General features: G+C 42.6%; 1 long non-coding RNA gene across 5 annotated transcripts in view; it reads left to right on the top strand.

The window, feature by feature from the left end:
- The window catches only part of LOC112997402 (uncharacterized), a 48,721-nt gene continuing 24,901 nt past the window's right edge, over positions 1-23,820 (top strand). For 4 of the 5 annotated variants that reach the window (XR_010390134.1, XR_010390135.1, XR_010390133.1 and 1 more), the window contains exon 1: positions 1-226. This is a non-coding gene — a long non-coding RNA (uncharacterized LOC112997402). Of the gene's footprint in view, positions 227-6,806; positions 7,101-23,820 lie in introns of those variants that run through there. The other variant, XR_010390136.1, reaches the window with a different exon arrangement.

Here is a 23,820-nt window from a genome sequence, read left to right as displayed (position 1 = left end):
AGAAGTAATCTCTATGTCTCTGTGCAGTGTTATGTGTGCCGTGGAAACACATTAAGAAGAAGTAGTTCTGTGCAACTCCTTCTGTGGCATTTCATCCAAGCAGTTTAACAAGGCTATAAAAGCAAACAACCCCCCGGTGGAATATACTGAGTTACTAGTCCAGGTTTTCTGCGTATTCACAAGTCAGAAGGAGGACGCTTTCCATATGTGGCCTTACTGAGCTAAGGTTAGTCCTTTTTGGTGGTATTCTTCAGAGAACAGGTAGTGATGCATAAGGTTATTGTGAAACACTTGAAAATTTTCATTACTGTAAAGAAAGTCTCTCCCACTTCCCACCTTTAAGGGTCAAGTATCTACTGGTAAGATCTTGAAATGTTCTATGGGCTAATAATGCATACTGTTCAATAACTCATTTTAAATAACTAAAGACTTACAGTAATCCCCATTAAGACAGTTTGGATTCTGTTAGTGTTTTACATAAACAATGCCTTTTTGAAGTTCTGTTTTTATGCCTTGAAGCATGAAGTCACTAATTAGTCGTAAGAACATGAGTGAGCGTACATGTGTATGCATGTGCATGCAGTGATCAGTATAGTAACTCAGTTGCTCTCATATGAAAACAGAAGTTTTCCTATTTCTTGGAAGTGGAATTATTCCTGTTCAAACTCCCTCTCCACTGTAGAAAAGGCTGGTGCACCAAATGCCTGTATGATGGACTTGAAGTGTATACCAGGCTGTGCAGTAGTCCTGCTAGATCTCACAATTTCCAGCTTCATAACCTGGTATCTCGGCCAAAGAAATTTGCAAAGTGTTTCTCTCTCATTCTCTCTGCCTCAGACATCGCCTTGGAAAAAGGGGACGAAAGTCAAAGTTGTATAGTGTTTCTTAGTTCTGGCAAGGGAGATGATGGGAGATTGGAACTAAGATGGAAAAAAAACAAATAGGGAATAATAATGGGAAAGCCTAAGAGAGAATCAGTGTAGAAATTGTGGGTTGTCTGTTTATTTTTTCTTTTTGCAGAAGAAGGGAAGAAAATTGGATGAAATACTTTCCTCCATGATAAGGAAATCAGCAGTAATTACATGACAATTGGACTGCAAAATTGCTAGTGAAGTCTTTCGATGCAGGCTGCTCTGGGGGAAAGGAGGGTTGTTCATCTTTAGGGCTGCTAGGATGAGCTTTCCGTTCCATACACAGCGCTTCTGAATGACTGTGCAGGCTTTTCATATGTGCATGTATATTTATATGAGATCTGGTGTCTGAATTTCCTGAAATAGTTTTGAAGCAAACATTTGATTTAGACAGGCTTTTTTGCAGAAAGTAAATGAAAGATCTACGCAATAAACTTGACCGATCTGAAGTAATGTTTACAAATGCTAATCCCTATGGTACTCATTAATCTTTTCTATAGAAGACAAGTGTCCTGCATATGCCTTTTAGATGTGGTTAGACCCATACACTTGTTTTGCTATACTGTCTCTTACAGTAACTTCTGAATATATACAACCTCTTCTTAGTACTTTACTTTGCATTTTTTCTGCAACACTGAACATCTTATGAAATGGGTTTTAGTCTAGCAAACATTGAACATGGCCTTTTGCTCTGACTCTTAGAAATTCATTCTTTAGTTTTACGTAAAACAGCTTCTGGTCTGAAGCATGCTGTTACATGAATGATTTACAGTTTGTTTCTAAAAAAGTTAATTCTGTTAGCGCTTGTTGCAGTGGTTTCTATTAAGTTTATGATGTTAGGTTATGAAAGAACCAAACCTCTTAGTATGCTTGAAACGTGTAAGAGTCGGACAGGACCATAAAAACATCAGTGAATTCCATCAGCAACAAGAAATTTTGCCTGAGGAAGTAGCAATGGATAACACTATAGTATGTGATTCACTTTCCACTGAATTTGATTCACTTCTGGTGACTCTTAATACATCACTGATTAGACGTAAAATGGTCTTTCTCCCACTGCAAAATGCACAGAGATACACAATGAAAATAACTAGGAGTTTTGGTTCTGTAGGGAATCTGTTCAGTCGTTGCTTAACTGAAGGTATACTAATCATTATGAAAGCTCTTGTAAGTATTATGTTATAAATTACTGATCAGAATGAATGTTGAATACTTAGACAATGTCATCCCCAAGTTTGATCAATTAAAACAATGGGAAGTACTAAAGTAAATAAGTGAGGCCAATTGAAAAGAAAGCCTCAATGAAAGGGAGCAGAATTTCATTTATTTTGCAGTGTGACAAAAGCTATTCTTATGCCTCAGAATCGTTATGCTTGTATGGTTGTAGGAAGCATTTTAGGTAAGAAACTACTGTTATGCTCGTGGCAAATCTCATAACCAAAGTTATCTGAGAATTAAATCTTACAACTAAGGAGAAAAAAGTCAAGGGAACAAAGTTTAAATGTAGAATTTTAGTCTCTGCTTTAAGCTTCAACTTACCTAAGAAGGATGTTTTATATTTTTACTTGGAATTAATTTTATTACATATACTTAAATTAATAGATTTGGCTTGCCTTTGATGTCGCACAACCAATGTGGACAAACATGACAAATGAAGATGGAAAATGTAGTCTCCATATTCCATGTCTAAAAAAAAATTCCCTTTCCTCCTCCCCCTTTTTTTTCGGTTTTAATGGCAGGCTTGAAGTTCTGAGGATTCCCGAATATCTTGCACTTAATGCGTCGTTCAGAAAAGAGCCTCTGCGAGCTTCAGCTGACTCTTAATATCCTCTGTTTCTTAATATTTTGATTCCTACTGCTGTTAGCTGTTTTTAGCTAGCGATCTCCAACTTGTATTGACTCTCTGGAGCTTAGTATCTTCCCAGGCTTCAGTCTTAGTGTCGTCTTGCTTCACTTGGTGCCATAGTACTTTTGCTTCAGTCACTGGTCAGTTCAGTTAGATTAAGTGACTCTAGAGATGCTTTGAGATACTTGCATTGTACTGCAGATACTGCTTTTTCTAGCTTCCGCCCTCTACTGAGCCAGCAATCCCAAGATGTAGCAGCATATCCTAAATATGAAAACAATCCTCAACAGCTGTCATAGAGAAAGGATCCTGAGAACAAAACATTCAAATCAAACTCCTAATAATATAATGGCAATAGTATGTTATGTAGATATACTGTGCATCTCCTTTACATGCTCAAACCCCTTTAATATTGTGGAAAATCTAATTCCATGTTTTTCTCGTGTGCTTTTCAGTTACCAAATGGGATATGAATTGCCAGTGTTGTTTTGTATTATGAAACTACAGCTAAAAATTTTTTTCAAATATAATGGGATAGAAATACAGAAGTCAAAGCTGGAACAGAATGGTTGGTTGACCATTTTTACAAATATTTTTTTGATTTATCCAAATCGGGTGCTGCAGTCTCTCTGGTTTTGGAAGCCTGGCCCCAGTAGTGTTTGTGTGAGGGAAGGAGGGAAGAAACTTGTTTTGTTTTGTTTTCCCTGGAAATGATGCAGCAATATCCAAATGCTGTGTAGCTGGAGTTCTGGTTTGGTGCTTTGAAGTGGGATGAGACACTCAGTAGATTGTTATCCCTTTTGTATTTCATGAATCACTTAAAGCTGCACGCTGTGCCATCTGTTAACAGTTTGAAGCCACAAAACCCTATTAACGGTATTGTTTGGCTTACTTAACAGAGCTCTGACCAAGTGTGCCTAGAGCTCATCATAGGCTCAGGATACCAAAAATGGTAATAGTTCTGACCACCCAAAAGGAAGCCAGGTGTAACTGATATGGCAGAGCGCACCGCACAAGTTGGATGGTCTCCTGCCTTAAGGAAGAGTTAGCAGGGCTTGTATACACGATGACTCTGGAACTGAAGCTCCTTGAAGCGTTTATGGAAAACTCTGAGAACAGGGCTGAAAAATGGAGCTCAATACTCACAAAGAGCACTCGGGCTGGAAAAACAAGACGAGTGGCCTTTTTGATCACACAGAGAACTGTTTGGCAGCGTCTGCCAAAGCGAAAGGGACTCCAGAAGTAAATTTATACAATGCGAGAGCTACTTGTTTTTCATGTTAGATTGAGCTGTGTTTTTGTAGTAGTATTCATGCAGTATTTGCATCAGGATAATTGCATCCGAAGTTTGCTGTGGTTCTTTCCACAAAGTCCAACCTTGATACACAATAAAGACAGGCAAGTTAGTGTCATAAAAGAAATGTCCTTGGACTTTTGTCACCAGAAATGTAGGGGATTTGGGGGAGTTCGTAATGCAGATGGGAGCAGCGCTTGAAAATACGTTTTGGTTGTGCATCGGGAGAGCAAGAAACGTTAAGAACCCTGTTTGTGTGTGCTGTAAGCAAAGAGGAATTGTTCCTTACTCTTACAGCTCGTGCACCAATTGCCATTAACGTTAACGTCTCAGTCATCATTATTTTTCATCAGAAGCTTTTGAACTGTTCTGGATGTCTGCTTTTCTGCTGTGTAATGCTGGGTTATCTAATTTTCTTTTCCATCTATGTCCATACTGTAGCTAGCAACTGGAGATACACAGAGATAGGCAAAACCATTCATGTATCCCTGCTGTTGATGATAGAATTTATTGAATTTAGCTCTGCAGTGAAACAAACTCTCTACCACATGGTTTATTGCATACACAACACAATGTACAGCAAATAAAGTAGGAGTTAAAGTTCATAGGTCCTATCTGCTGTAAAATCTTAATGACTGTTCTTAGAGCTGACGCATTGGTGCATTGTATGCTTTCAACTTCTATTTTAGGCAGCCTGAATTTACTGTCCTCATATCTCAGCAAATATAGTTCCTTGCTGTATGGCAAAAGCCTAGATCTAAAGGTAGTAATATTTACTGTGACTCAGCTAAAGTCCTGATCTCTGTTCTGACATGGAAACTTTGTTTGCCTGTATAAAATCCTTTATGTTGAAATCACACTTTCAAATGGAGTATACTTCTTCCCTGGAGAAAATAAAAATATTTAATAGGCAAATAAGACAGTATGTCAGATGCATCAGCCATTCCACTGCTGAGAAAAGCTGGTGTGGCCTTACGATTTTTAAAGATGAGCCATTTTAATTGGCTGTGGTTTTATATGTTTTAATTAGTTTTGGACTTAGGTCTCAAATACCCACTTGAGAACATTGTTGGTTATCCTCTGTGTTGTGAAATGTTGCGATTAACAGTGGGGCTAACCCAAGAACATCACAACTTTCCTAGATTTTGTCACAACCTATTGGCAACTGTCTCTTCTTAGTGGAAGAGGATTTGTTTCCCAGCATTTGCCTCATCCCTGTTCTGAAAATATTTATGTGGATATGAAGAGTCCTACTGAAGTCAAAGATTTCTCGCATAAATAATTTGTGTAGGCATGTAGTAAGGCTTAAGTCTGCATATATAACTTATGCGCTTGATCAGTCACTGCCTTTGGGTAACTACTTGCTGTATTTCTGACAGTTTTTATCTATGAGCTCCTAGTGTGTAACTGCAGTAGATAAGAAATACCTACAATGTTTCTTTCACGCTTTAAGTAAAACTAAGTTCAGAACATTTCTAAGAGTGTTGAGTTAAAAATGAGATGTTTAATTTAGACTGGGCTTTAGTCCATATTGTTCTTTGTCTGTTATTTATAAATTTTCATGCTTTACTGTTCTTTTGCGTATTTACCAACTTGCCAAGAGCTCTGTGTTTAGGGTCACCATTTCTTTCCTCTAAACCATGTGCTGAATTATTGAAGGTTTTTTTTTTTTTTGGAAAAAAAAAAAAAAAAGCATGCCATGTTCCTGTTCTTCGTTTTTACCTAAACTTTTCTTTATCCTTTATTATTCTTGAAATTCTTTGTCTGGGTTATTTTTTTCCAAAATGATCAAGCAAAATATATCAATTTTCACAAGTTCATTGTAGAACTAACTTGAAGAAAAGTGGAAAATTGATTGATACTTATAGATGCAAAGATTATTTCACAATTACAAGCTACTAAAATAGTCTGCTTTGCCTGAAGTACTAATTAATTAATCCAGTCCTAATGTATGCTTTCATGTTGTTTATCTTTGAGGATAAAGAGTTCAGTAATTGATTTTTAAACTTGAAAATCTCATTTCTTTGACTTCTATATAGAAATGGGAGGCAAAGGTTTCCCCCCTCCCCCATAACAGTTTAATCTCTTTTTGTCCAGCTTCCTCAATGGACTTTGAAAATATTGGCGGTGTTTGTATCTTAAGGTATATTTTTACTTTTGATTGAGAGACATAAAACATCTGGTTAGGACATACAGAGTTAATAAACAGTAACTAGGTTTGTCCTTGTATTTACTTTGCTATAAAAACTACCTCAGGATTTACCAGAGTCTAATTTTTCTTTAATCTCGTGATACAATTTACAAGACTAAGTCAAGGTTGGACACGCACTCCATTTGCGAGCTACAGTTAGTGTCGAAAGATGCAGGTTAGACTTACTGGCCGATTCTTTTTTTTTTTTTTTTTCTTTTTTCCTTTCAGACCACATCCTAGCCCTAATGCTGTTTGACATGGGGGACCCCAGAAAGGCTTGTGACACCGATGAGGGGAAGCCAGTCAGGTGGGATGTTCATTTTTCTGGAGATAACACATGCTAGGAACTGGGGAGGATGGGCCTGTGACAGAGCTGAGACTCTTCTTTCTGTACAAGCGAGATAGGGGGAGCAACAAGTCTAGATATCATCCTCTGTGAAGACATTTCTGACTTAAGTGTCTTCAAAATACCCAGTCCTAAACAAATACCCTGAGAAAACAGAGCTGATGGTATGGGGTTCTCTCTAGCTATTTGCTCTTCGTGTTTTTAGGCTCTGTCTACATAGCCTAAGTTAGTTACAGGATGAGTAACACAATAAACATAAGATAAATTTATTCAGGTTAGGGTAAAAATTTTAAGAAATGCTGCCAACTAGGACTAGGAACGTCATCTGCTACTTGCCAGAGTGGATGGTGTTACTGTGTTTATAATGTGTTCTTACCTACTTAGTCCAGATGGATTGAGGTATGCCTGCTCCTCCTGTAATCCTACCTCCAATGGCCTGGCTGTGGGAAAAGGAGAGGATTTCTGGTTTCTTCTTTGGAGAATGCCTTAACCACAAGGTTATAATGGAGCAGGTAAATACTATCACCACTTTTTCCTCTGCACACATTTAAAAGAGAAGTGTAAATGCTGTTCTTCCTTTGCAAACAAGGCTGTAGTAAGGTGTTCAGAAAGCTTTCCATGCCAGTCTGTGTGCGCACAAAGTCGCAACCCCACGTGATGCTTGTGAGCTTAGTATCCTGGGCTTGTGGGGCAGGGAGGAAGAGGATTTAAGATAGCATTGTCTTTAGCATTTGCTATAGGTCACTTTGTGGCTGTCTCCCCCTTTCTGGCAGTCTTGGATACTGTCTAAATTCTCCCTCTGTACTGCGATAGTGAACAGCACCTCACTGATGTTTAGAGGCTATTTGACTAAAAGTTACAGGCTGAAATACTCAGGTAGAGTTGGATTAGAGTGGGATCTTAAGTTTCTGTGGAAATCCTTGCCCTCTGCTGCTTAGGATGTCTCCTCTGTCGATATATAAAGGATGTGATATGCTACTTCTGGAACTGTGTCTTTGCACTAACAGCAGGCAGAGGAAACCATGTGCACAGCCCATCAACAAATGATGGGGTCTATGTAATCTAGGGACAACCCTAAATTACTGCTCAGTCTCTAGTGGGTTCTTGGTTGTGGTTATTACACACAATTCCTCGAGTCTGGTGCTGTAACATGTTGTTCTGTGCTCTTTTAGTAGGAGGTCAGATTAGGCTAGACCTGACTGAATTGTGTTTACAACTGGGTTATAATTTTCAGAGCCTAACATGGTTTGGCTTTAAACCTGCAAAGAAAAATTAACTTTTTACGACAATTTGAACAAAACATTGTAAGGGAGTCTCTGGCAATAGTCTTTCTGATGTAGATAAGTCTTACGTTAACTGGGTAAGAGCGTACATTAAATTAAACACAAGCTCCTAAAAGTTAATATTAAATCAATTAGACTGAAATCGCAGTTACACAATATTTTGGAAATTCCTTAAATAAGGAAACTGGTGCTCATTTAGTTTCATCACTTCTCTTATGATCTGTTTTATTTGCATCTTCATCTTTCATCAAGTCCTTGGCAGTTACTGATTGCTAAAGGAAGCAGTCATTCCCATATTTTAAACGCTAAGTTGTTGACGGGACCAAAACCAAATTGTAACAACCATCCGTTTTTCCTCAAGACTTGCAACTATTGACTTCTTGTTTTTATTGTTTTGCTTAGGTTTTTATGAATTTTGTCTACATGTTTTGTATTTGGAGAGTTATAAATGGCCTTCATGAGCAGTCATGCGGCATTTCATATTCTTAATTAATTGTTACTCTTTTTACACAGATTGGCAATTTTAGGCAAACTTCCTTCTATAATTGGTATTTCAGCAAGCATTTTGATGCAGTTTTTTTTCCAACAGCCTGTAGGTGAGCTCAGAATCCTACATGAATAATGCTGTTGTTTTGATATGTTTTCTGTTATGAAAGGTTTTTCCCCCCTTTGAAAAAAAATTGTGTGGATTCCACTAGAAGATAAGATATCCACTGTCACAGAAAAACATCCTTAAGAATGTTTTTCAGTTACTACATTAAACTTATCAATGTCCATCATGGTTTTGGGCACTTGTATTCCTAACAAACATAAAGAACTTTTATTATTTCATAGCCCTTTCCAACAAGCTAATGTCTTTATTTGTTTAGTGGAATGTCAAATGCGATATCCTATTTGTATGGGAATGAATGGGGTGTAGGGTATTTTGTCATAGTTTCCTGTGCAAAATGGCATTCACTTTCTGAAGTTCAGCCCAGGGAGTTGGAGAGCTAAGAAGGCTTTCAAACACCTTTGGTAGACTTCACACTAGCATGCACCCTAGAGCTATAGTCTAATTTGAAACAAAATTTAGCCATGAGGGCACGAGATAAGGATGTCATCGCCAAAACGGAGGTTCTTGCTCCCTTAATCCTTACTGCATCTGCCGAAAAGCCATTTGTGAGAACATTTGACTTTTATTTCATTTCAGCAGAAGAATTTGATCTTAGTCCTCCATCTATACAATAGTTTGATTTAGGAGTATTACTTAGCCCCCATCTGAAAATAAGATTCAAAAAATATATATTTTTAAATCTAATTTGAGGAGGTGCGTTCAAAAGGAGCCTATGGACTCTAGCTGGTTGTGCAGTGCTAGCTTAGTGCCACTGAAGTCAGTGACACTAAATCAGTTTACAGCAGTTCTAGTCCCCATTTATTTATGTAATTGCTAGAATAGAATCTAATGAAGTTTATGAAGACAAAATACTATAGTATCTGTTGGATTTTTATCTTCTGTGTCTTTTTACATCAAATTCAGCCAGAAGAAGAGGAGAATCTTTACAAATTCAGACAGAAGAGGAGGAGGAACAGTTCTAACAGTGTATCATTATTTCATATTCCTACCTGTATTTTTAAATGAGAGTGATTTTTAAACAGTTACTAGTGTGCCTACAAATCAATGTTAGTTTGCATAATATATACTTCAGGCATATAGACATGATGACAGCACCTGCAAAGAGATTGCTTCCTTTTCTTATTCTCCTCTTAGTTTGGATCGGAAGAAAATTCTGGAAGTTAAAGCTCAGTCTTTCGCTATGCTGTAGAGACGTGAGAAAGAAGAGAGACATTAAACAAGAAGGTATCTCCTGCCTGTGCCTCTCATCTCAACCTTTGTCTAAAAATCTGAAGCTACTGCTTAGAGTATTGGCAAGTTATCCTGCTTCCAAGGGATGCTCAGGATTGACGGAGTGTGGCGGACAGATGAGTGAACTTTTGCCTTAAACATTTCTTGGTACATAAGGTGCAAGCAAACCAAAACCCCAAACAAGCCATCTGTTCCCAGCGGAAACAGGACTGAGCTGCTGCGACCCCTGAAATGGTCTCCCTGCGACCATTCGGGACACACCGAGCCTGCGCTGAACCGGACCATGATCGGGCAGAGACTTTGGGACCTGGACTGCAAAATACTGCCGCTTAGCACAACTTTTATAAAAGTTGCTTAGCATGAGTAGCTAAATTTGCTGAAGCCTTAGGCCGCACTCCCTAGTTCAGTGAGAAAGGGCCCCAGAGCTGGTGCAGACTGGAAAGATAAGGGAGTTACCAGCAGTTTGCATTCCTATGCGTCACACTCCGGGAGGGAGGATGTCAAGGCTTTGAAATAAGGCCTGCTTGGGCGCCAGGACCCTGAGAAACAAAGCCTCCCCTCACTGCTGAAACAGTGTTAATTAGGGGGGTCTGGATTGTATCCTCTTCATCAGGACCTTGGAAGATAACACTGTAAGTGCTAATTGCTGGAACAACACCTGTTTGTCAAGGCCCTGAGAAAGAAGGGCAGAGTAAAGATAACAATGATGAGACCCAATAAGGGAGCAGGAGACCCCAGACCCAAAGATTACTATTGGTCTGAACTGCCGCATGAGGGGAGGGAAACTTAATTTGAAAAAAGCTATAATTGCCCAGGGATTTCTTTGTTCAGGGTCCCTCTTCGGAGGCACCCAACTCGAGCTGTAACTACTGCACGCGTGTCATTACAATTTATTTATTTAATTTGCCTTGATTTGGCTCCAAACTTTTCAGCGGGAACCTAGGGTCGGACCCTGCTCGAGTTGTAATTACTGCACGCGCATCGCTAAAATTTACACCCAGGGTGAAGAGGACCAACGGGACACCGCTGGATCCACGGGTGGTGATATCTCTTTCTCTCCCCCCCTTTTCTCTCTCTCTCTTTCTCTCTCTCTCTCCTCCCCTTTGCCTTTCCCCACCTTTATTCCCCACTCTGTGGAAAATAAAGTTAAAAGGTTGTAAGATATTTGACCGGTTTTAGCGTCTTAATCTCGTCCTTGGGATCGTAACGAAACCCTCCCGATATTGGATCGGGACATCTAATTGGCGTCACGGACAGGATCCCTTGAGACGAGAGTGTCGTACAACCTTGTGGTGTGCTGAGCGAGTGTGTGTGAACGAGACGTACGAACAAGTACGAAGCGAGTGCGGAGTTCCGATCCGCGGTTCCGCTCTCCCGCGAGGGAAGCGGCCGGAGACGAACGAAGCGTAAGGAAGGAGTGAATGCTGAGATCTTTAGTATATTAGTTGGTGGTTCGGCTCCTGAGGGTGTATAGGGGAAACTTGGATTTTAAGCTGTGACCCCCTCAGGATGATATCCCCTTTGTAGGACATTTTTTGAACTAGTTTATGGTTTGGCTCCTGAGGGTGTATAGGGGAAACTTGGACTTTAAGGTGTGACCCCCTCAGGATGAAATCCCCTTTGTAGGACATTTTTTGTAGTAGCTTACGGTTTGGCCTCCCGGGAGCGTATAGGGGAAACTTGGACTCATTTAAGGTTTGGCCCTCCCGGGACGAAATCCCCTTTGTAGGATATGGCCGCTCAGAAGGCAGGCGACTTTTGTGGAGAAATCGAGAAACTATATGACCTTTTGGAAATACACTGTTCTCGCCCCTCGCCCTCAGGACGAGACTGGGCACGGGACCATTGGTTCCAATTGCAAAGTGTAGTGGACCGAATAGCGGTCTTGCAAAAAGAAGCTAAAGTTAAGAGAGGAAAAGGGAAAGCTATTGTTTGTGCTGTGCTAGGAGCGTGCCTAGCAGCTGCGGTGGAGGACAGGCAGCGGGCACCTTGTCAGGCAGAGGCCGTGGTTGCCGCGCTGCAAGCGGCGCTAATGCCGCTGCAAGAACAATTACGGGAAACCAAGCGGGCACTGGAGGAAGAGAAGCACCAAAATCTGATACTGAAAGAGGAGCTAAGAAACCAGCTCCTGAGGGAGGCAGACACCCTCACCAAAACTGAGGTGCTGCTCGAGGGAAAACGGGTACGCCAATTTTACCCCCAAAGGGACCTAAAAAGATTAAAGGAGGCCGTAGACGGCCCCCCCCATATGTGCCCACTAGTCAAAACGGAATATGTATACGAGGATGACAGCGACAACCGCCCCCAGGTTGTTACCAAAGAAATCCCTTTCACAGCTACCGAACTGGCCAAGCTGCGAAAGGATTTTGCCAGAACGGCTAGGGAATCCGAAACCGAATACGTGTGGAGGGTATCCCTGTCGGGGGGGGACGGGATCTTGCTATCTGAAAAGGAGGCAGAGGGATATTGGGGCCCGGGCGTGTTCCTCACAACCGGCGATCGCCGAGCCCCGTGGTCCCTGACTCAGAGGGCCGCGTATTGGGCGGGGGGGCTGAACCCTTTGGAAAGGGGGGATCCCCTAGCTATAACAGGTTCCGTCGATGAATTGCTGGAAAGTGTACAAAAAGCAGCTTGTCTGCAAATGATGTACGATCAGGAACTCAAGCCGAACCTGAGCTCTCCGATGTTATTGCCGGTAGATCCCGAGCGGATGACTCCCCTAATACGGGGACTTCCTGGTTCCCTGAAACCTATTGGGATCCAATTGCAGGGGAGAATCCAAGATGTGCCCCGCGAGGAGAGAATTGCGGCGGCCCTGGAGGGGATGGTAACCCCCGAGCATCGGTGGCTGGGGAAAAAGGTGTGGACCTGGGGGGAGGTAGCCCAGGAATTGATCAATTATGGGAGGAAATACGGGCCAGTCGGCCGGACTTACCAAAGGGTGGAAACTAGGGCCGTGCGGGCGGCAGAGCCAGCAAGCAAGTCTCTGGCATTTTCTGGGAGGAGCCCAGACTTAGCCAGAAGAGAAAGATCCCTGACCTGGCAGGGACTATGGCAATTGGGGCTGCAAAAAGGCGTGCCCCGAGACTTGATGGACGGGCTCCCGACCAAAAAACTAGAGCTCCTGGTACGCAGGTGGTCCAGACAGGGACCCCCGCCCAGACCGAAACCACCCCCCGCACCGGCGTTAAACGTGGGGGGGGAGTTTGAGGAGGATGAAAGGGCGGTGGGAAAACTAGCTCCTCGGCCCCCTCAGGGTGAGGGGGGAGGCGGAGGGCGGATGTTTATAAGACAGCTCACCTGCAATAACAAAGGAGATTTGTTCATCACCGTAGGGGTGGGGCCGAAGAAAAGGCCTGTAACCTTTTTAATCGATACGGGGGCCCAAATTACAGCACTAACACGGAGTGAGGCGGAACGGTGTGGCATCTCGGTCCCCTCCAAACACCTAATAGTTTTAAGTGCTCTGGGGAAGACCCAGACGGTGCCCATGACCCCGGTAACATTGTGGTTACCAGGGGAAGAGAGTCCTGTGGACACCATGGTGGCTGTGGGGCCTTTTCAAATGAACCTCTTAGGCATAGACGTCCTGAAGGGGAAACAGTGGCGGGATTCCCAGGGGAATTCGTGGTCTTTCGGTGTTCCTCAGGTTAGAAGACTAACCGGAGATTCCGGTGTGGCAGTGCGCTTGCTGCAAGCAGCGCCTCCCCTCCCCCCTTCCCGGCTGACTAATGTAAAACCCTATCTGTTACCTTTGGGAGCCAGAGAGGGAATTACCCCAGTATTGGAGGGCCTGAAAAAACAGGGAGTTGTGATCCCGGCACAGTCCCCCTTCAATTCCCCTGTATGGCCAGTTCGAAAACCAAAGTGTAAGTGGAGACTAACCGTAGACGATTGGCAATTAAATAACAATACAGACCCATTGATGGCAGCTGTGCCAAACATTGCTGAATTAATAGCGACTATCTAGGAGCAGTCCCACCCTGTGATGGCAACAATCGATGTCAAAGACATGTTTTTTACGGTCTCTTTGCAGCCTGAGGACCAAGAGCGTTTTGCCTTCACGTGGGAGGGACAGCAATACACATTCACTCGGCTACCTCAGGGGTACAAGCACTCCCCTACACTAGCCCATCATGCGCTAGCACAAGAGCTTGAAACTGTCCCCATACAGGCAGGAGTCAAAATTTATCAATACATAGATGATGTGCTCGTGGGAGGGAGCCAGGTAGAGGACGTTGAGAAAACACAGCGTGACATTATTGCTCACCTAGAGCAGGTAGGGCTGATAATTCCACTCGAAAAGATCCAAACTCCCTCCAGTGAAGTAAAATTTCTGGGAATCTGGTGGAGGAGGGGGATGACCTGCATTCCCCTGGATATCCTGTCCTCATTAGACTCAGTTAAAATGCTGGAGTCCAAAAAGGACCTGCAACACGCTCTAGGGCTACTCGTATCCTGGAAGAAGCACATTCCCAATTTTTCAATTATTGCCAGGCCATTATACAACTTACTACGGAAAAGGGCTCACTGGGAGTGGACCTCGGTCCACGATGAGGCATTGTGGCTGCGGGTTTTTGAGGCAAACGCCTACCAAGCTTTGGGGCCAATCCACCCCACTGACCCTATCCAGATCGAATGGGGATTTGCCCGGACTGGGCTCTTTATCCACCTGTGGGAGAAGGGGCTGTTTGTAGTCAGCCTTGCTGTAAGAGAGGCTGAACGAGCTATTCGAAAGCAAACCATAGTTCTCCGAGGTCCGTTTAAAGTGACCAAAGCAGTCCTGGCAGGGACCCTGCCCCCTGACGGGGTGGCTCAGAGAGCCTCTGTACGAAAATGGTATGCACAAATAGAGCATTATTGTGAAATCTTCTCCGTAACAGAGGGAGCCACTAAAGTATTAAATATACAAGATGAGGCAGACTTGAATAAAGAAACCCCCCAACTTCCGTCTGTAATTCAAGTAGCTCCCACATTTTCCGATCAGATCCTAAATGCATGGTTCACAGATGCTTCCTCAAAGTGGGAAGGAAAAACCTGGAGATACCGGGCTGTGGCGCTCCAAGTGGGGACTAAGGAGCAGATCATTACAGAGGGAGAGGGCAGTGCGCAGGTGGGAGAGCTGGCTGCAGTGTGGAGCGTATCCCAATGCAAAAGCCAGGCTACTTCCCCTGTACACATCTACACGGACTCACATACGGTGTTCAAAGGCTGCCTGGAATGGCTTCCTTTTTGGGAGCAAAATGCCTGGGAGGTTAATAGAATAATAAATATATTCGGAGAGCAAAAGATGCTAGTGGGAAAACCTACAAGATTCACACAAAATGTATTATTCCCTCCTCCTGACCCGAGGAGCGAGTTTGTTCTTATTTATGTTTTCAAAGGTGGTGGTCTGACCAAGATGCATCTACTGCTCTGGACCATCTAGATTCAAGGATGCATCCATGAGGGCGACGAACGACCACTCCCTCTACCTTCCCCCAACCCATTTAATCCCTTCGAGAACAACGAGTTCATGTTGCTGGCGAAAGCAGTAAGCCAAACTTTCAATTTAAGCCACTGCTGGGTTTGCGGAGGACCGCTAGGGTTATCAAGCTGGCCGTGGACGTCCACACCCCTCACCCCAGACCAGATCGTAAGCAATTATAGCGAAACCGCGGACGACACGTGGGACGACAGTGGGACCTGGCCAATTCAGTTTCCAGCCATGGGGCAATATTGTTTAAATCGTACCCAGGAGGGAGGGATCGAAGTGGGGGAAAATAAATGTCGATGGACACTCGCTCGTAAGCCACTCGATAAAGACGGGAATCTCCACTTATGGACGTGGCTCGATGAAACGGGGCACAATCGGGGATTTGAGGGATACTGATCAAACAAAAATGAAACTTTAACTCTCCAACGATCCAATTATCCCCCTTACAAGCAAACCTGCAAATGGGAAGGCGCTTCTGGGGCTTGGTATTGTACCAGCCAAAATAGGTGATGGGACGGTCACATTGGTCAGCCCTCTGGGCAACAGAGACACAACTTACTTTCAGTTCCCACCAGGGATAGACAGGCCATTTGCTCAGAGCATCAGAGCTAAGAAGGGGCATTATTGGATCTGTGGACACAGCATATAAATTTTTACCCGTGGGGTGGTCGGGAATTTGTTATATAGGGATTATCAGATCTTTGTTTTTCCTTTTACCAGAAACAGGCGGACCTCAGTTAGGCGTAAAGGTATCTGATAACCTCGGAGACAGAAGTGTTGCCTGTAAGACGTGATCCATTAAGGCAGATTTGGGTGGGACGCAAAAATGGGAGAATAACGAGTGGCCTCCTGACATACCCCCTGGAGGCCACAATCCAGTGGAAAAGTTGAAAGAATGAATCAAACAATTAAGAGAGAGGTAGGACAATCAGCACCAGATATAAGGAGAAAGCTTCAGAAAGTAGATGGTATGTCGGGGATGTTAATATAAGGTGTACAATAACAGGGAAGAAGTAGAGGGAAAGGAAAAACAAAAGGAGAAACTGAAAGATAAGAGGCAAAATGCTGCAATGTTGGCAGCTGCATTTGCCCGGGCACAAACTTCCTCTCAGGGAAGGGGTTTTCCAAAAGGACAAGGATGTGGAAGAGGGCATAGAGTAGGAGGGGATTTGGGAAATAGAATTCCACTGAGGAGAGATCAGTGTGCAATTTGCAGGGGGAAGGGGCACTGGAAAAATGAGTGCCCGAAAAGACAATCAGATCATTGGAAACCTCAGTCTGCATCTGTTCCAGAGGCAGATTTGCTCATGATTGGTACAGAAGATTCAGACTGACAGGGACCGGGGGTTGAGAAATTGGATTCCCCAGCCGAACCCCTGGTTTCAGTAAAGCTGGGGAACGAAATGCAATAGATCTTTTAACTCTGCAGTCCCAACAGATGCGCATGGCAATCCATCAGCACCGCATGGTTTTAGACTATCTGTTAGCTGAAGAGGGAGGGGTGTGTGGGAAATTGAATATTTCCAACTGTTGTTTAGAGATAGATGATGTAGGCGGAGTAGCTCTCCAGTTAACCAAAGATATCAGAAAAAATAGCCCACATCCCTGTCCAAACCTGGAATGGCTGGAGTGGCGATTCGTGGTCCTGGTTACTGGGGGCACTGTGAGTGAAACAGTTAATATTGTATTTGTAATGTGCAGTTGCTGCTTTAATGTTCTTATCTTGTATAATTCCTTGCTTTGTTCAATTAATCCGACATGTTGTGTCAAATATGCAATTTGTTTACCTGTTGTAACAATCACTTACCTTGTTAACTCAATTTTGATGTTTGTTCTGTGAAGTTATATGTTGTTAAAGTTGTTAAAGAATAAGTTTGCATTGAGCAAGACCTCTGTTTATTGTGCGTGCTTCTACCTTTTCTATATTTTTCCTTCTGATCTCTGTCTCATATCACCACCATGGACGAAGGCTATGAAGACTTCAGGAAGGAGACGTACCAATCAATGTTTAAGTCACGGGGTGGTGTGGCGGACAGATGAGTGAACTTTTGCCTTAAACATTTCTTGGTACATAAGGTGCAAGCAAACCAAAACCCCAAACAAGCCATCTGTTCCCAGCGGAAACAGGACTGAGCTGCTGCGACCCCTGAAATGGTCTCCCTGCGACCATTCGGGACACACCGAGCCTGCGCTGAACCGGACCATGATCGGGCAGAGACTTTGGGACCTGGACTGCAAAATACTGCCGCTTAGCACAACTTTTATAAAAGTTGCTTAGCATGAGTAGCTAAATTTGCTGAAGCCTTAGGCCGCACTCCCTAGTTCAGTGAGAAAGGGCCCCAGAGCTGGTGCAGACTGGAAAGATAAGGGAGTTACCAGCAGTTTGCATTCCTATGCGTCACACTCCGGGAGGGAGGATGTCAAGGCTTTGAAATAAGGCCTGCTTGGGCGCCAGGACCCTGAGAAACAAAGCCTCCCCTCACTGCTGAAACAGTGTTAATTAGGGGGGTCTGGATTGTATCCTCTTCATCAGGACCTTGGAAGATAACACTGTAAGTGCTAATTGCTGGAACAACACCTGTTTGTCAAGGCCCTGAGAAAGAAGGGCAGAGTAAAGATAACAATGATGAGACCCAATAAGGGAGCAGGAGACCCCAGACCCAAAGATTACTATTGGTCTGAACTGCCGCATGAGGGGAGGGAAACTTAATTTGAAAAAAGCTATAATTGCCCAGGGATTTCTTTGTTCAGGGTCCCTCTTCGGAGGCACCCAACTCGAGCTGTAACTACTGCACGCGTGTCATTACAATTTATTTATTTAATTTGCCTTGATTTGGCTCCAAACTTTTCAGCGGGAACCTAGGGTCGGACCCTGCTCGAGTTGTAATTACTGCACGCGCATCGCTAAAATTTACACCCAGGGTGAAGAGGACCAACGGGACACCGCTGGATCCACGGGTGGTGATATCTCTTTCTCTCCCCCCCTTTTCTCTCTCTCTCTTTCTCTCTCTCTCTCCTCCCCTTTGCCTTTCCCCACCTTTATTCCCCACTCTGTGGAAAATAAAGTTAAAAGGTTGTAAGATATTTGACCGGTTTTAGCGTCTTAATCTCGTCCTTGGGATCGTAACGAAACCCTCCCGATATTGGATCGGGACACGGAGCAAGCAGTTTGAGTTCCCTAGGAACCTACATTGTATCTGATTTTTAAAACTGGCTTCATTCAGTGATGGGAATCTCTTTTCTTTATACAGTATACATTAGGTACGGAAACTGTATGCTAATCTTTATTAGGCATGCCTTAGATACAATGTACCTAATTCCTGCTCTGTCATTTTTATGATATGCTCAAAGCATAAAATGCCAGAGGGATAATATCTGAAGTTTTATTAGCCCATTCTGTTGCAACTTAATTGCTGCCACCCTCTCTCTCTTTCTCTCTTTTCTTAATTTTATTTTTTTTCAAGTCCTGGGAAGGCAGAGCTTCAGAAGCTGTCACAGTGTCCTACTCTTGCACTCCTAACAAGTCATTGGCATAGACAGAGGAAACTCTGCATCTAATTCAAAAATGTACAGAGTGTGCATTCGTAGCCAGCCCTTCCAGAGCTGTTCGCAACACGACGTGGCTTTATCGCTTCCTCATTTTAAAAGGAAATGGCTTATGTTGACTATCCTGCATGTGACTGACTGCACGGTGACCTGAAGCAAATGTTTTGCTTGTGTTTCATAATACAAGCTTTCTTGTGGGAGAAAGCAAACCTGAGCAAAGGGAGAAGATGTATCTGTTTTAGACAAGTAATTGTTCCCTATTTTTGTCAGGGTCTAATCTTTCTCCTACAGTCAGAAGGATTTTAACCGGTGTAAAGAGGGCAAATAAGAGCCTGCAGAGAGACTGACGCAGAAGCGTTACTTGTGAAGCAGGTATTGGAAATTTTTTCCAAAATTCGCTCTACAGGATTTCACAGAACTGAGTAAACTGGGTGAAGTCAGCTCCTGAAAAATGGGTAGAGCATCAGCTGATTCATGAGGGCGGGAAGCATTTTTATGGATTATGCCCTTTGCCTTTCAGATGGCTGCAGTATCCTGCCCAGGGCTGCTCTAGCAAACGTAAATGCGACTGTTGCAGAGGTGGTGTGTCAGTTGCTCAGCAGCAAACCAGGTGGGCGTGAGCCCTTGTGTAAATAATGGTGGGAACTATATAGATTCTATAGGGGATGAAGTTAATGTGCAGTATCTTGTCTTAGCCGTCTGTTTCTGGCTTTCTCCTGTTGCCTCAGACATAGTCTTCCTCCAAATACAGGACTCCCAGCTCTGCTGAGGGGAGTGGGGGTCTGCGTTGCCCCCACAGACGACAGGAAGGATAAGCAGTGTCTTAGTTTTCTTGGATAGTCTCGTCAACTTTTCAGTGTTCTTTCTGACACAGCTCGGATGTGCCGCGTTACGTGCATCTCTACTTTTATCCTGAGGCTTCTCTCAGGAAATAGCTAAGCTAATTTTAGAAGCAAAAACAGTTGAAAGAGGCCCATTGCAAATGCAGCCAGAGTATCTGCCGTCTAATCAGTTATGAAATCTGATTGATGCTAAAACTTTTTCTCAGTGGAATGTTTCTTCGTTATTCGGGGAGGGGAGGAGGAGAAAAAAGCAACACAGATCTCTTACCACACAGACGTAAATGAACAGAAGCTCTTTAAAAGTCAATTTGTGGGAAATGAGAGATTGATGCAATACATCACAGGGAAAAAAAGGCCAGATGACAGCTTTCCGAGTATGATTTGGCCTAAAGTCAGATAGAAAAAAAGGGTCTATGACACTTCTTGTCCAGCATGACCTAAGGAAAAATACTGGCTATTGCACGTGTTGCACTTGTGTGCAGCTCTTGCATGCGATCTCAAGCATATCATGTTCTGTAGTGATCAAAATACAAGTTGTAGTGACAGCAGGAACCCAAATGCCCTTTCGAACTGTGTGCAAAGTGCAGCAATTGTTCCTTCATATTGGGTCATGTTTCAGTGTATATTTTAGCAACTGCTTTTTATTGCATCTGATTCTTGTATCATTGCTTTGAATGAAAGCATGGAAAACACAAAATCCTATAGTAATGTTCCTTTTCATAAGGGAAAGGTAACCTGTTTTCTGGTCTATAAACCATATATGGATTCACTATGTATGGGAGGCAGGGAAGACAAAAATTAAATAATAAATATCAGATTAAAATGAGCTTTTATTTAAAACTGCCTATTTAAAACCTTTCGCTGCTTTTTTAATTGCATTGCAGAATTAACAGTTGCGGGAGAAAAACTGCTTTCTCTCGCTTTTGCACCGCAAGCGGGACTAGTAATGGTATGTCCGTAGCAGAACCAAAGCTGCTCTTGGGTGCTCCTCTCTGTCTAGGCTGCCTTCAAGAGCCTGGGCAATGAAGGCAGTGTTAGAGAGGGCATACAAGCTTACTCACTTGTATGCAGTTATCTCCCTCATCCTTTCCAGGTGTCTGCTCCTGAACAGATCTCTAGCATGTTGCAGGTCACCCCCCCTGTTCTTTGCACGTACTTGGGATTTTGCCTTACAAACAGTAAAGTTGTTTCACATGTAGCACTCAAAAAAGCAACATAAGTACAGTTCCAGTTAATTTGGCATCTTGTACTTGGACTAGAATCTAAAGCCAGAAACTTGTGGGTGTTTGAAGCCATATTCAAACCTTTCAGTTTCAAACCATCTCTGTTTAGATCTGTTGCAAGCCTTGCATAACTTTTACTGAACTTGAAAGTGTTACTAGAACTGCAGGCATGACAAACAAATCTTTAAGATTTTGTTCCACCTGACTGCTTCAAATTTGCTTCTAAGTGTCATCTTTGGGAAGACTTTTTTCTTCTTTTTTTCTTTAAAGTCTGGGCCAGAATGAGCACCGATGACCTATTTCTTGTGTGATTGAAGGCCTTGGAACCCAAGCGACAATATGGCAGTAACAGCCATGTCATGTACAACTTCTTATGATTCCCTGCTGTAGCATGGTTTTACCGAATTCTTGCCACAAACTTTAGTGGATCAGTCAGTGCAGAATACTTTTGACAAATCCTACCCACAGCTGTATTTTTCAGAGCTGTAGATCCTGTTCAAGAATATGTGTTAAGATCCAGCATGAAGTACAGAAGCGAGTCCGCTAAGTCAAGGAAACTATTCGTGCTCTTAAGGTTATTTTGGTCCTCCAGTCCCTTCTGAGCCAATGGAGGTCACATATTTTGACCTTAGTAAGCCTGTGTATGTTGAATTTATGTTTTGGAGGGCTGCAAAGAATTATATATGAGTTGGGATCCTTCTTTAGAGCCAAGCACTTTCCCAGGATACAATGTGCAGCCCTAATTCAAAGAAGCTGTAAATACTACAATTTACCCAAATTATTATTCCCTTGCTATGCCTAAACTTCAGAGGAAAAACAGTTTCTTAATAACTTGTATGATACAGTGAATAATAATGTTTTTATTGTATATTGAGGAAAGAATAGCATCTCATGAGTCACACTTACACTGTGGGGTCTGTGCACAAAGCTTTCAAGGCCTGGTGTGTTCCTGCAGGAGCACAAAAGCCTTAAGGTTCAACACTCTTGCTTCTTCCAGCGCTAAATCAAAGACAGATTCTTGCAGTACTTTGACAGGAATAGTGAACCTGCTTCAAGAAACACCTTGGTAAAGAAGTTCCTATCAGATCCGAGCAGAGGAAGGAAACTATATATAGTTAGGAAATATAACACAAAGCCTCATTAAGGATCAGACAAAGAGCTTTGTCCAGAAATTTCTTGAATTTTCTTGGTGATATCATTTGGTGTGTTGGAGGCAATATGTTTATTGAAGGTTTTAATGTGACTGCTGTTTTTTTTACAAGTTAATTACTTGGCCTGAAGACTACTTAAATCCTGGCAAGTGTCATCTGTTTTATTACAAGTGGGACAAATCCTGTTCCATTATATCTCTGTAATCCTGCTGAAGCCAATAGCAACAAAGAAGAATTTGGCCTCGGTTATTGTAACGTAAAACTTTGAGCCAAATTGCAAGCCAAGCTGTCTTTTTACCAATTTGGTCAAAGAGTTTGATGTTGTTTCTCTAATATGAGAATTACTGAATGCAGAAAGTCCAGCTAGAATATATCTCAGTTTAAAATTATTTTTGCTGTCAAAAAAGAGGAAAAAAAAAAAAGATGGAAAAAAAGCACTTTCCCATATGTGCATTTCCTTGCCTTTATAAGTACCTTCTTCAAATCAGTGCCTTTCTGAATGTGAGTAACTTGAAAGAGCACTTGATCCTTACAGCACTGCATGCATTTTGCTGCCCCATAAAAGTATCCAGAGATGTGGAGTTCAGTGGATATATCTAGATGTTTATTCAGGTCTTTCTTAGCTTGAAGGTTAATGGCAGTAACCTTCTGTCTGAACAGCAGCTGAAATAATAAACTGCACTTCATGATTTGATGCTGTCAGTCTTACCTTCAATGCCTCGCTGGCAGAAAAGAGAACAGGAGTGATGGGAGCTGCCGGGAGGCCAGGAGTGCCGAAGGTTACTGCCAGTGACTGAGTGAGGTTGTGGTGGTGTTTTTTTAAGGAATTCACTCGGAGTTCAAATATTTCGGCCAGAAACATCTATTCATTTTGCAATGGATTTGAGGAAAGTGTGCAGTGCAGTGATTCACACTGAATGGTTTTCTGACCGACAAAATCTAATCATAAACTTTTTAAATAGCCTTTCAAATATATATGTGAATCATTTGGATTTATGTGTACAAGCAAATATATCTGAACTTGTAATGCATTTTTTGTAAACAGTTACATCTATGAATTTTGCATGCAAAGAGATTGCATTCAGACTGTCTGAAATATTTTGCCTGAACACAGGAGGCTGAATTGAAACTCTCAGTTTAGTTTTTCTTCTCCATTTAGAGAATGAGGGTCTCTTCCAAAACTGATTTATTGTCTTCTTGGGAGCAGAAGTCTCTTCTCAGCACTGTTTCAATTTTTTACTTTCCTAACACTTAATAGTGTCTCATTCCTTTTACTTTTGAGCCTAGAAAGAAGAATGCCAAATAATCTAGGAGAATTTTTTAAAAATTCTTTGCATCAGATTTTTGGGGGTTGGGGAGGGGGAAAGTATTATATAAAAGAAGTAATTGATGCTATATGATACATTAAGGGAGGAAGTGGAAGAGTGCTAGACCAGGACACTGTCGTTGAGGGATCATGTTACCAAACTCTCCGTAATACCAAAATGTGGTAAATGCTATGTGAGAATGGATTGCTGCAAATGATAGTAACTCTTACAGTACTCCAAGGACACTTTGATTTATGTGAAAATGTGACTTTTATAAATCCTGCCCTTGGGTTGAGGTAAGAAACATTGGCACCCATTCAAATGTGGCAGAATTTTCCTATTAAGTTACAATATTGCACTAGGTTATACAGGTAACATGTTAGGGCCAGTACAGGCTGCAGTTGTATGCAAACAGCGGTTGCCCCTTAGTATTCTGCTGCCACCCTGCTATGCAGAGAGGGAGACCGCTGCATGCAAGGAGAGCAGGCTCTTGCACCCGTCCACCTCTGCTGATCTGATAGGAGAATTTGGAAGATTTTTTGCAGAACTTTCATATTCTTA

Source organism: Dromaius novaehollandiae, chromosome 8 (genome assembly GCF_036370855.1).
Source record: "Dromaius novaehollandiae isolate bDroNov1 chromosome 8, bDroNov1.hap1, whole genome shotgun sequence".
In the NCBI taxonomy this organism is placed as follows: Eukaryota; Metazoa; Chordata; class Aves; order Casuariiformes; family Dromaiidae; genus Dromaius; species Dromaius novaehollandiae.
This window is presented reverse-complemented; position numbering and strand designations above follow the sequence as displayed.